Raw genomic sequence first — 14,504 nt, 5'->3', positions numbered from 1 at the left:
TAATATAAAACCCAAGCTATGCAACATGGCACAAAATAGACCTTTTTTGTTCCAGATCATAGAAACTTGTAGATCGAGGGTGCACCACGGTGGTCATTCCGTGACCCTCATGAGTTTCAGGTGAGGGGCCTGAAACTCAAGTCTTACTGGCCCAGGAATTTTTAGCTAATACTACCAAATGTTGGAAAAAACACACCTTATACCCGCTGTTCCTAATTGAGGACTTTGTAAGAAATAATTAGACTGTGTTCATGAGTGACATTTATTGAGTGTATTACACTTACTAGCTTTAAATTACATTTTCTTGCAATGCTGAAATATTTTGGAATCTTTTGTACAAGTGTCAATAAATGTACTATTTTTACTTGTGAAGTAATTTTTCCTCTCCAAGGAATTAAAGTTTCCCCCCTCTCTATTTAAGAACTAAGAAATGTTTTCAGGTAAGAAGTAAAATTATTTTACTTTAGTCTCTTTTTAAGGTGTAGGACCTTTTTGCTTTGTTGTCATGGTAATGGATGGAAAACTGTGTGAAAATTTTCTGGGAAGGCCTTTTCAGAGTTACTTTTAAAGATACCTAAAAGGCTTTTAGATTCTTAAGGCGAGCTGTTCTGTCTCCCAGCATTAAATTTATGTGGTATAGATATAAAAATAGATTAGCAGTCGGGGAGTGGATGGCAAGTGGTTTTTATAACCTGGGCAGTTAATGAGCGTGCCATTACATTGTAGGGAAAGGATTGTAAGAAGATTCCACCCTGCAATTCAGAATGCTAGCTGACTTTGGTGCCTTTACACCTAACAATGGTCAGTGTCTTCCGCTGTGTAGTTTCCACATGAAGATACTGAAGCCGAATTCTGCCGTAGCATAATATGTTTTCTTGGTGACAATAAACTGTGAATACATGCATCAGCTCTTTTAAAAATAAATTTGAAGAAGCCAGGCATGGTGGTGCACGCCTGTAATCCCAGCACTGGGGAGGCAGAGGCAGATGGATCGCTGTGTCTGAGGCCAGCATGGTCTATGAAGCAAGTCCAAGATAGCTACACAGAGACACCCTGTCTTGGGGGAAAAAAAATCAAAATAAATAAATTTGTGTCACTTAAGGGTTTTAGAAATATACTCATGTCTTTTAAATAGTGCATCTGTAAATGTTTTTAAAAAACTGTAACTAGTTGCCAGCACACTGCTCAACAAGTGAAAGCAATAGCCGCCAAGCCTGGGTTAGGATAAGGGGCATAGGGTTAGAACTCTTTCCTCAGCACATGTGGTGGAAGAAGACCAGCTACCCCCGTGTGGTGTCTTTGGATCTCTACATCGCACTGTGCACATGGCCCACCCACACATAGCCCACAAAATAAGTGAAACTTAACTGTAGCCCGTGTCTTGCGCTCTCTCAACTGCTCTAATAGAAGTGTTTGAGGCAGGCTTCTGACGTTTCTAGTGCCATGGAGAAAGCAGGTGGTAGAGCTCATGTTGCTTCGGTGACCCTAGATTTCCGTTTCCTGATATACCGGCCGATGACTGAGGCTTACTGCGTAGATGGAGGGAAACACACACAAATATCCACATCGCTAACAACTGCAGAAGGAGGGGCAAGAGTTGTGTAGTTCTGTGGACCACTGTGATTGGCTCACTAGGGAGGAACCCCAGCCAATAAACAAGTTTATGTCATCACTCTTACAGGGATAGGTGGCCAGGGTTGTGTCTGGTTGTTTTCACTGGAGGAACTTCTCATTATATCTGATTAATTTGTGGTCTCAATACTATTAATTTTCTCACAGTCAAAACCAAGGCACTTAAAAAAAAATAATACAATTAATGCTTTGTGAAGGTTTTTTTTTTTTTAATGTCAGAAATGAATGCATTTCTATATTATATAATCCTGGTGTTCTTCAGTTACTGTATTATTTGTTCTACTTTTATGTTTGGAAATAATTAAACATTGTACTGCCCACTCTTGTCTATTTTTGGCTTCCTAAAGTTTTCACTCAGCTAGGGACACAGAGCTCTTGCCTTGCGTTATGAGTCCCTGGATTTATAAGCCCTACTACCACAAACACCAAACATGGTAGCATATGCTGGAAATCCAGGGGCGCATGCCTGTGATCTCTGGGTTACAGGGAAGGCAGAAGCGGGATGATCAGGAGTTCAAGGTCATCTTGGGCTACATAATGAGTTTGAGGTCATTCTGAGATATTTTAGCCCCTGTTTGTTTTCCTTTCTTTTTACTGTGTCATTTTGCTAGTGTGGTCCAGTCCCGAAAGACTGCAGGCTTTTTCTACAGCAGGCAGCCTGGAGAAGCAGATTGCTCTAAACTACCTCTTGGACATACTTGTTTCAAAGGAGTGTTCTAAACCAGCCTAAATGAAGATCAACCTGCTTATATTTTAAGCTCCCTAAATTGAACATCCAAAGTGGAAAACTCATTGTTTCAAAAATGAGAATTGGGTAAGTGATACCGGTTCTTTCCCGAGCCACTGCTACTCATGTTTTTCCCTAAGACGTATTTTGAGGCGGCTGAGCATTATAGCTGGCCATTCCTGACCCTGCATCAAACTGAGTAAGACTCTTGGTTACCCTAAGACACAGACTCCGAAGTGGTATGGCTGCTGCTGCAACCACAGGCTGACTCCTGGCCAAGCTCTGCTGATAACTACTGGAATGGAGTGGGATAGGAAGTCATGTGATGGTGAATCCCAATGTGACAGGAATGAGGCTGGCCCTGGTCAGAATGCATGGTCCTAGTGAGAGGTCTGGAAACCTAGCAGGCATCACGGGAAGAAGGAGCACCCAGTGGGCAGAGATTGACGGCTGCCATTTGGATTCTGAGACTTAAGAGATGTTCAGGACATCATCCTATCCAGTGTGTGCACTCCAAGGTGGTTCCTGAGCAGTTTCATAGAGGCACATATTTATTAGTTTTTAATTATCCTTTAATGGTCCTCAATAATTGTACATACTATGAGATACATAATCGGGTATAGCCATCCTCTCAAGCATTTATCATTTCTTTGGGGGATACTCAAAATCCTATTTTGAAGTCTATAATTTTACTAGCTGGCCAGCCTGTAGTGTAAAGCGCACCAAGGTGGCTCTTCTCGGCTGTACATTCACCTCATCACGGCCCTCTCTCGTCCCTGATGACCTCAGTCCTATGCTCTCAGATCAACTGACTGGGCATTTGTAGGTGAGTGAGATCACAAAACGTTTGTCTTTCTGCACCCAGCTTACAAACCCCAGGTCCATCTGTCTTAACCACATAAGATTTTGCAAAAATGACTTAGTTTTATATGTGTGGATGTTTTACCTGCTTGTGTTGTCTATGTACCACGTACGTGCTGTGCCACAGAGAGCAGAATACATGTAGGAGTTGGAGTTACAGATGGTTGTGAGCCATCATGTGGGTGCCGGGAATTGATCCTGGGTCCTTTGAAGGAGCAGCTAGTGTTCTGCACTGCTGAGCCATCTCCCCAGTCCCTGTGGACGTCAGTGTTTTTAATGGCTGAAGTGTATTCCACTGTATACAAATTACCCTTTTTTTTTTTTTTTTTTTTTAACCTCCATTGACTGATGAGTACCTAAGTTGATTCCACGTCCTGGAAGAAAAAGGATTTGGAAAAGGAGCTATGTTTGTTGTTAGCTTATATTAATCCACGAAGTATCAAATGGTTACACAGTTTCTGTGGGGTAAGGCAAAAATCTGAGTAAGCTAGAGATCAATAGCATAGCAGTTAATCAGAGAACCTAACACAAAGGATACTTAAACATTGATAAATATGCCTCTCTATGGAATTGCTCAGGAACCACCTTGGAGTGCACACACTAGATACGACGCCACGTGAGCATCAGCAGATGGCAGCTTCCATCTCATTTCAAGAGCGGTAGGATGGTGTTTGGTGCAAGTGCTAAAGTGAGTGCTTAGCTTCTAGAAAATCATTCTGAAACTGGACATGTTCAAATGGGAGATATTCTGGTTTGCTTTAGGGGACTATTGGGTGGTTTGGCCAAGTGCTTTTAAACTAATAAGGTTATTAATAACACTACAGAGAACACTTCAAGGTTCTGGATTCCAGCTGCTGTGATTGCAGTCACCTTTGCTGAATTGCTGGTTTGCTGTTCAATGGGTCTGCTGGAATCCTGACTACAAAGAGTGGAATCACTCCAAGGAACTGAGTCTAAAAAGGTCTACTTCTCCTGTCCCCACTAACCCCTTTTCTCTCCTGTCTAGGGTAGGTGGGTTGGGAGGGAGGTAGAGCATTAAAGAACCCCAAATCAAGTAGGTTTGAAAAAGTTCAAAGCCTACACATATTAAACACAATCTGAAATATTGAACATGAAGACAAAAACATCTTGTTACACCCAATCTAAAATAGTGTCTAGGATTAAAAAAAAAGGAGCTGGAGAGTTGGCTTGGCAGTTAAGACCACTTCTGCTCTTTTAGAGGACCCAAGTTTGGTTCTCAGCGCCCATATTTGGTGGCACAACCACCTGTAAGAACAGCTCCATGAGATCAGACACAGTCTTCTGAACTCCTTGGGAACTTGCACACACGTGGAGTATATTTACACACAAATGCACACACACACACACAATCACAAATAAATCATTAAAAGTAAACCAAAAGCCTGGCATAGTGGTGCATGCCTGTAGTCCCAGCACTCAGGGAAGCAGAGGCAGGTGGATCTCTGTGAGTTTGAGGCCAGCCTGGTCTACAAAGTGAGTCTAGGACAGCTAAGGCTACACAGAGAAAACCCCGTCTTGAAAAACCAAACCAAACCAACCAACAAACAACAAAAACAAAAACTAAAAATCTCCCAGGTAACATTTGTTTCAGGAGCTCTGCTAGGCCCATACAGAAAAAGCATGGTTTTGTTTGGTTTTGGTTTTGGTTTGGTTTTTTTTTTTTTTAAGACCAGTTTTTTTCTTCGAAGCAACTGACCATGGAACTGCTGACTTAACGGCTAGCTGTCCTTAGTAACTGTTGCTGCTCACCAAATTACCCCGCCACTTCTCCAGCACCAAGAATGCCAGTATACTTTATGATGTGTGTGGTTCTCTCTCTCTCTCTCTGTCTCGCTCTCTCTTCCCTGATAAAACTATCAACCTTTTGTTGATTGACCAGGCATACTATTGGCTTCCCCAGGTATGTGAGCGGTCTCTCTAGTCTGTCCTGCATGGCAAGTTGCTCTATTTCATACTAAATAAAGATTCCATTATTGAAGATTGTCCTCTAAGTCTTATTAGGAAAAAAAAAGCAAAGACTGTCAGCCTTCTCAGTGGCTGCTCTCAGGAGCATTAAAGTGAGGTGGATCTGACTTCCTGTAACTGAAATATCACTGCTTCAGGTGCAGAGAGACGCATGTGTTCTGTTACATAGGGGCAATGTTCTAAGAAGTTCCTAGATCTCAACCCACAGAAGCAGGCATTCCTGGAGACAAGGTTTATAAAGTGGGTAATGTGATTTCCTAAGTGCTCATTATCATCAGAAGGCATGATTAGCCTGCTGTTTGTGTTTGCAATATTGTCCTTAAATCTGAACTATCCATTGAACACATTAGTAGGTCCCTGTACTGAACCGGTAGTTTTCTGATGTTGAGTACAAGTCATGAACATTCCCTTGTAATTTGCATCTTTTCCAATTGGGTTGGGCCTTTCTCATTGCATTGCATCCCATGTTATAAACTTTATGATGAATTACTTCCAGCTGATGTCTGGTTCTGGAGAGATGGCTCAACAGTTAAGTTTTTCTGCTCTTCTTGAACACCTGAGTTCTATTGTTAGCACCCATATTGAGTGACTCACAAATGCCAGGGGAAGCTAGTGATTCTGACCTCTGCTGGCACTCACAGACACACGCACTTACACATGATTAAAAATTAACCTTTAAAAAAAAAAAAGGCTGAAGCATGATAAGGTTCAAGTTAGTGGTTACCAGGGTCAGATAAGGAAAATAACGAAGTAAATATAGGTTATTATTAAAGGTGGGTATTGTTGGCTGGATATCAGGGACATGGTAGTTTAGCGCATTACATTTCAATATGTTGCATAATCTGTTTGTGTATATTCTTTTCAATGTGTAAGTACATTTACATTATTGGGGTGGCTTAAAAAGCAGCAAGAGCTCTACTGAGGGCTGTGGATGTGGCTCAGTGGTAGTGCCTAGTTAGCCTACATTTGCATCTAAATTACTTAACAGTGAAAGGGGCAGTGTCACTCATATGTTCTGTCTCTCCCATGTTAGTGTTCATGTAGAGTCCACTCAAGGAAAACAGATGAAAATAATCTATAGATTATATAACAGGTATGTTTCTTTTATTCTAATTTATAAAGACAATGTTTGGCTATTTAAAAATCCAGATAGTTCTTGAGTATTAAATAGAAATAAATTATTCCCCCGACCAAGCCTACAACCTTCTATAAACCTATATACTTATCATATTTCTCCTCTTCCTCCTCTTCCTCCTCCTCCTCCTCCTCCTTGTTTTTCAGGACAGGGTTTCTCTGTGTAGCCTTGGCTGTGCTAGACTCGCTTTGTAGACCAGGCTGGCCTCGAACTCACAGCAGTCCGCCTGCCTCTGCCTCCCGAGTGCTGGGATTAAAGGTGTGTGCCACCATGCCCAGCTACATATGTCTTAAAGATAAAAGTATAGGCTTTAATCTCTGCACTCAAGATGCAAAGGCTAGCCTGGGCTACAGAGTTCCAGGCCAGACAGAAATACATCAGTCCCTGTCTCAAAATAATATTTAAAACATAAAACCTGTTTGTCTATAAATATGCTTTAATGTCTTATTCTTTTCATGCCAGGATCTATAATACACTGTTAGAAGATACATAATTTCCGATTGTATCAGCTGTGTGCCATGGCTGTTAGGCATACTGCTGGTGTAACAGGACACCAAGTACAAGTCTCTATATCCTTTTTAGCGTGGAACATCCCTGTCATGGTCAATTTCTGTGGTCCAAACTTGACACCATTTGGAATCACCTAGGAGACAAACACCTGGGTGTGCTTGTGAGGGGGTGTCTAGCCTGGGCTACCGAAGATGAGAAGAGCTACCCTTCTGGGCAGCAACCTTCCACAGGCTGAACTAGAAGCAGAAGGCAAGCTGAGCACTGGCGTTCGTCACTCTCTGTTTCCAGCATGTGGATGCCTTACGACCAGCTGCACCTTCCTCTCAAGGTGGGCTGTTCATCAGAGCACGAGCTCTTGTAAATCCTTCTTTAAATTGTGTGCACCGAGGATTTTCCCTCAGCAACGAGAAAAGTAATTAATACAGCTCCCAGGTTTGCAAAGGACTCAGAAGGTGCCAAGTATCCCCACTTGGGGAGCCGGGCACTCGGGATAGAACCCAGGGTCCCATATATGCTAAGTACTCCTCCACCACTGAGCTACACCCTCAGTCCCTAGGCCTTCCTAAGTGAGACGCCAGGTTAAAAATCCTGGAGTCAACAGGCATCAAGAAATAAAAATCAATGAAGTTAAAAAACCCAAGAAAGGGGGGGCTGGAGAGATGGCCCAGAGGTAAGGAACACTGATTGTTCTTCCAAAGGTCCTGAGTTCAGTTCCCAGCTACCATGTGGTGGCTTGTAAGCATCTATAATGTGATCTGGTGCCCTCTTCTGGTATGCAGGCACACATGCATGCAGGCATAATACTGTATAAATAATAGATAAATCTTAAGAAGCCCAAGAAAGGAAAGCCAGAGCCGTGGATTTAAAAAGAGATTTAAAAATTACTCGAACAAAGCAGGGGACTCTCTTTTTGTTTCTTCGGAAGAAGACAGCCACGTGCTTACATGACGGCGGTGAGAAATAAGGAAAGGCCCCGAATCCACTTTTTATTGCGCCCTCTTTGGTAATCAGCCTTCAACAGGGAAGGAGAGAGTAAAAGTACAAGTGGCGTGAGAGCCGCAGCTTAAGACGTGTGATGATACAATTTTCCTCTGTGTCCAGTGATGCTGGGTTTGAAACGGAAGTGGTAATTCTCGGGTCCGCAGCTCAGGCATGCAGGGGTCTCAGGTTTGATTCCCTGGAAACGGAGTTATGTGGGGGCATTAAAGTGTTAGCTGAGCGGACATTCTCCATCGTCACACCCAAGAGCTACCCCTGGAAGGCCCGGAAGAAGGCAGCGTGGGAGAGTGCAGGAAGCTTCGTCAACCAAGCTATGACTGAAGGCTCCGAGTTCCTGAGCTGATCTGTCTCTTCTGAGCGGTCCTGCTTGAAGGTGATGTGTTCTTGCATCCGCCAGTTATACACGCTCGTGCCCCGGGGGGGGGGGTCATAAATGTGGGTGAGATAGTTACAAAATTCAGTTGCTAACTCCAGACGGCAGGGGTTATCTGTACTGACCATGGATGAGGTGCCACCGTGTTGACTAGGAAGGAGATTGCAGGGAGGGACGAGGGCCTCTGTCTTTGCATGACTTTAGTCACTTCTGTGCTACCACAGAAGCCACTGTGGGAAGCCATGCAGCAGGATGGGTGAGGCCGTCTCCCTGACACATGTTCTTCCATTGCTGTACATGGGCTTCTTTCTGAGCAGGAGGAAATCCTTTGCTTGATCCTTTCTCAGGAGCACTGTTGTCTGTGCCTGGATTTCCAAACACAGACGCAGAGCATCTCCCTGCAGCACGGAGTAAATGCCCACGCTCAGAGCTGAAGGTGGAAGCAGGGGTGCGACAGGATCAGAGGGATCAGACAATGCCACTCAGAGCCATTTATCCCTCATATAATTTTTATGACCTGACTTCCCTCCAGGCCTTAGTTATATATATATATTTTAATGTCCTACGTTGCAGGCTTCAGATGTTTAAAAAAATCATTTTCTTTGCTTTTCTACTGTAACATCCTTCCCCAGGGCGATGGATACACTGATTAAATGAATTGAGGACAAAGAGTAAAAGAAATTCAGAGACGGAATCTCAGATAGCATCTCAAAATATTATCCCGCCACAGTCACATCCAAGGACGCTAACAGGACCTGGGGGTGAGAGCAATGAAATCTTGTAACAGTCTTTGATGGCTCAAGGAAAATGGGAAGCGAGCAGATGATCAAAGACAGGGAAAAAGTTCAGCATTTTTCAAAGTACAAAGAAAGAAGGTGCTGCAAATTGCAGGCGGGGAGAGCTCCAGAGAGAACTTGCCTCTTTTCTGGTTTTTGTTATTGTTGTTGTTTGTGTGTTTTTAGTAGTTGGTCTTGGACGGAGGCTGTTGAACAGAAACATCTGGAGATTTGCCAATAACACGAGTCTCTGCTGAAGTAGTGTTATGAAGTAGACTTGGAATGAGGAGCAAAAGGCAAAAACGTTAGAAAATGGGCAGTGCGTTGAACCCTGAAAGCAGTGAACTCTCTCCCAGGGGCTCATGGGAGGTACAAAGACCAACTCCCGTTTTAGGGAGTGGGACCTACAAGGAAACATTGGGGTGTTTTGATCTCTTTGACATGTCTGACAACACTATTCCTCCTGTGCATCACTGCCTCATGTTTGTGGTGGCCCAGCTCTTCCTCATGTGATAGGCTCTGCCTGCCATTTGTGGCACTACTGTAAGCTGGTCCTGGCTTGCTCGTCAGTCTGGTGTCACGACAGTCTCAATACATCATGCATGACCACAAACGTGGCAGTATGGTGGGTTGGCTTCCTTTCCACAGGAAGGCAAGTTGAGATGGGCTTGTTCCTGAGATGACATTTAGGGAAATGTGTAAACACTTGAGTCCTGTCTCCTTTGCCTTGTTACTTTTTTTTCCTCCTCTACACAGTTGAAGCGGTATTGGTAAGGCTCATGCTGCAGGCAACACCTCTTGTCTCCAGTGTCAAGCCCTCTGAGCCACTTGCTTTTTTCCTAGGTCACACAGAGCTTTTGGACAAAGAATATAAAAGATAGGGGGGTGTGTCTGTGATGTGTATGGAATGTATGCACATGTGTGCATGCATATATGCCAATTAACACACAGAGAGACCTGAAGAGGATGTCTGGAGTCCTACTTTACCCCTCTCTGTATTGTTTTTTTTTTTTTTTTCTTTCCTTCTTTTCTTTTTTAAAGATTTATATATTTACTATTATGTATATAGTGTTCTGCCTATATGTACACCTGCAGGCCAGAAGAGGGCATTCAATCACGTTATAGATGGTTGTGAGCCACCACGTGGTTGCTGGGAATTGAACTCGGGACCTCTGGAAGAACAGAGAGTGCTCTTAACCTCTGAGCCATCACTCCAGCCCCTGCATTATTTTCTTGGGATAACATTCCATTTCGAGAAAGAATGAGACAAGATGAATTTTAAGGATGCCCACGATGCTGAGAAGCCATGGCTCTACTTCTAGGAAAAAGTGTTTTCATTGCTTTTTCTCATTGCTGTGAGAAACACTAGACAAACCAGTTTAGGGCAGGAAAGGCCTGTCTTGGCTCACAGTCCACCGCGGTGAGAAGGCATGCATGCGAGCCCCAAGCTTGAGGCTTTGAGTCACATCACAGCTGTGGCCAGGAAGCGGAGAGACATGCACGTGGTGCTTGGCTCCCTTTTCCCCTTTCTGTTTACCCTGAGACTCCCCTCCACAGGCAAAGCTCTCTGGAAACATCCTAACGGACGCCCTCAGAGGTGTGTCTCCCAGGCAATTCTAAGTCCTATCAAGTTGGCCATAAAAATTTATCATCAGGGAAGAAAAGTGAAAAACTGAACCCAAGTCGGTTGTCACTTCTGTTACAAAGTGTTTTACATGATTTAGAGAGAGAGAGAGAAAAAAAAAAAAAAAAAAAAGCAACGTAAAACTAGTGACTCAGAGAGAATTTTATAAAGGCTTGTGAATATATTCAAAGTCAATTTTATGGCTCATGGGTAGCAACATTAACGGAAACAATGTTAATAAAAGGTATTCTTTATAGTAATAAAAAACCTAAAACAAGGGCTCATAAGTCATATTTTAAACAGTTTCTAAGGCAGTTAACTTTTCCAGTGTGATTTAAGAGAAAGTAGACTTAAAAAAAAAAAAAAAAAAGACAAGTAGGCTCTATATTAAACTTAGAGGTCATTCAGTTTTAGGCTAAAGACAAAGACAAAACAGTACCAGCCAAGGGTAACACACCATGGACACACTGATATTAAAATGTGACATCCGTCCTAGGGCAGGGAAGACGGTAAAGGCACCTGCTTCCAAGCCTGGTGACTTGAGTTCCACCTGCAGAGCCCACACAGTAGGAGAGAATCGAGTTGCACAAGTTGTCCTCTGATCTCTACAGAGGCACCAGTCACAGCCACAGTGTGATAAACATAAAGGGAAAATATACAAATGTATAAAGTGCTAATAGAAGTGGCTGAGTCACCCTACCTGCCAGCTGCTCACCGCATGCTTCTAATTTGAGGGTCAATTGACTTCTCTTGCTTTTCGCTCTTCCGAGATTCTAGCCAAAAGTTTGGCGAAGTGAAGCTTGTTAGTGTTGCTTGTGGCTGTGGCTTTCTTTGCAGCCACTTGCTCTGCCTTCTGCCACCCGAGCCCACTCACCTTCCGCTCAGGGATCCCTGTTCCCACGCCACCCAGCTGCCCATCATGGTCTCATCGTCGTCGTCTTCGGAGCTGACCAATCGCAGTGTGCCAGTGAGAAGTAACTGGCTAGGGGCATGCAGATGCCACCTGACCCCCTGAGGTCAGAATCACTTCTCAGGAATTATTAGGGATTTGAGGAGGAAGGGTGGGGAGAGCTCTCCTGGTACCCCAATTACCACACTCTGTAATGCATGCAGTCTTACGGGAACATCTCTTACATTCTAAGGGACTGGACCCTTTGCTGGACCTCACAGCCCAGCTAATAGTACCCCTTGAGGTCTCTTAAGACTTGAGACTGCTTTCCTGCTTTGTACGCAGCCTACTTGTTTTAAGCTGACTTTAAGAGAGCAATATAAGTCATTCTTACTATGCCTTGGATTTCCCATGTAATGAACTTTTATAACCTAAACCAATGCCTAGTTTTAATCATAACTTAGGCGTTCTTCCATGCCTCTGACCCAGAGAGAAATACATGTGTGTTTGTATGTGTTGTGAGAATCAGTTGCAGAAAGCAGCAAATGGATGAAAACTGCCTTATAAAACAAATACCTGCCATTACACATCGAAAGCAACGTACAGATACTGCTTGGTAGTGTTTTTTCTGGCTTGTTGTCTGGGTCAGGTCAGTCAGTTGGAACCAGTGACTTCACCTCTTGCGAAACTCTTAGAGATTTCTGTAGGTTATCCCTTAGTCCAGTCCCATGTGGTGTTTCCTGTGCTCTTCAGTAAATACAAAACAAAAGTCCCTTTGTTGGGGACAGATGGTAGGGATTAAGACAAGGCAACGTCCGGGCAGGCGCAGACTCATACTCATGGCAGACAGAAGGCAAATGGAAGGTGCAGGAGAGAATTGGAAAACTCAAGCCCTGTCTGGTCCGGCTTGCTCTCGGTTAAACCGCTTCAAGGGGACGCCTCTGACTTCTTTGACGCAACACAGCCATGATTCTGAGTTTATAGCTGAGGTGCTTAGCCAACACAACACGCCTTTTGAGTAGAAAAGCTGGGGGCCCATCCTTTATGACATCAGGCAGAGAACATCCTCGGGACTCCACCAGAGCAGAGGATAGCAGAACCAAGGGATGAGAAGGGATGACAGAGATGCCTGACAACATATTTGGATGCCTGTGTCCAGCTGCAGTCAGACCCCTCTGAAGCCCTGGGCATTTCAGAGTCTTGAAACAATGAGTTCTTGTCTCATCTTGCTAGTGAGATCTCAGTGCTGCTCCTCCTCGCAACCCAGAGTCCCAGCTCATTAGCTGTTGTTCTGTGTCTGGTGGCTTGGCCTGGGTTCTGTGTCTGGTGGGTTGGTCCTGGCACTGCTTGCCAGCAGACAAGAGTGAACGGTCCATCCTATCAAAAGTCCCAAGGCCTCATTTCTCGATCGGTGGCAGCTAGAGCACTTTAGGGTGAGGCCTGTCACCTGGGGTCACCTGGGCTCACCCGGGCGCTAGGCCATGTTCTCAGTCTCACTGGGGGTCAGCACTGAGCTAGCAGCAGTGGTGCACGGGGCCCCACCATCAGCTGCATAGGCAGTTCCGCCACTGCTGCCTGACCACCGAGTGTCCAGTGGCGGTTCCCCCAGAATAAGTGGAGCCTCAGATGGTCATGGTGGGGGAATGGTGAGCAAGAGGGCAAGGAAGCCCCCTCCCCCCCACCCCCCGCCCTGCCTCCAGCACACCAGCCAGCCTTTATAAATCTTGGGCGGGCAGTGGGGAGGGATTTTGAAGGTAAATGTGTCTGATTTGATAGGTCTAAGGGTGCCAGGATATTTAATCTCCACACAGTGATGCAGTAACATGGCGGTCCTATCACAAGAAAGAGAAAATGGTATGTAATTATCCTATGTGTGAGGGGATGACTTCTAGGTCCAATTAAAGGTCATTTTGGAGGCTAGGATCTCCTCAGCATAGGGAGCAGTACTTGCAGGAATTCCCTGTGCTTGTTGAAGAAGTTTCTTATCAGGAAAGGTCTGGCCTGTAATCTTCCCTGAGGGCTATGTGACACTCCTTACAAGATCTGAGGTTACCTGATCAGGTGGAGTGAGAACTCCCCCACCCCTATCCCCACCCCCACCCCTGCTAAGGAAGGGAGTCCACCTTCACAGACTGAGTGCAAAATGACTATCCGGCAAAGTCAGACTTCAACCTTATCCAGCAGACTCCCACAATTTGCCATGCCAGGGTTCCCTTTATGCGGTAGAAGAGTTTCTGGAGTGTGATGCAGATGATGTGGGTGTCTGAAGCTGGGCTATAAAAAAAGATGCAGTTTCTGGGCCAGTGAGATGGCTCAGTTGGGTAAAGGTGCTTGCTGCCAAAACCTCACAACCTGAGTTTGATCCCTGAAGGCGGCTCTGGCAAACTGTTTTCTGAGCTCATTTGTCATGTGTTTCCTTTGGCAAATGAAGGCTTGAATAACCGCAGAATTTCTCTGTTGTATGAGTTACCTTTTCTGTTGCTGTAAGAAACCATCATGACCAACAGCAGTTCTTGGGAAAGTTTATTTTGGCTTATGCTTCTGGGGTTGCTGGAAGCAGGGATGTCCAAATGGTGAGGGAGGGATGGCAGCATGTGGCTGGAGCAGGAAGCCTAGTGCACGCACAGGAAGGAGAGTGAACTGGACATAGGTTATAGATCCCCATAGCCCTCCCCCAATGACACACTTCTCTAGCAAGGCCACAACTCTTTTTTAAAAAATTATTTATTTATTATGTATACAGTGCTCTGCCCATTGAAACTTGTAATTGCACAAGCTGTAATACCACAAGCTCAATATACAATATGTAATCCAGCATTTATCTGAACATTTGCACTATACATGTTTCCATAGCAACAGAGTAGCATTTACAAAACTGCATATTTCACATATTTAATGGCATCAAAAATGATTACCTTTCTTTCATCTTATTTCAACTGTACCTTTTCAGATTCTGTATTTGTCTGTTTGGCATCTATCACAGAGCTAATTA

The sequence above is a fragment of the Acomys russatus genome, chromosome 24 (assembly GCF_903995435.1).
Source record: "Acomys russatus chromosome 24, mAcoRus1.1, whole genome shotgun sequence".
Lineage (NCBI taxonomy): Eukaryota > Metazoa > Chordata > Mammalia > Rodentia > Muridae > Acomys > Acomys russatus.
This window is presented reverse-complemented; position numbering follows the sequence as displayed.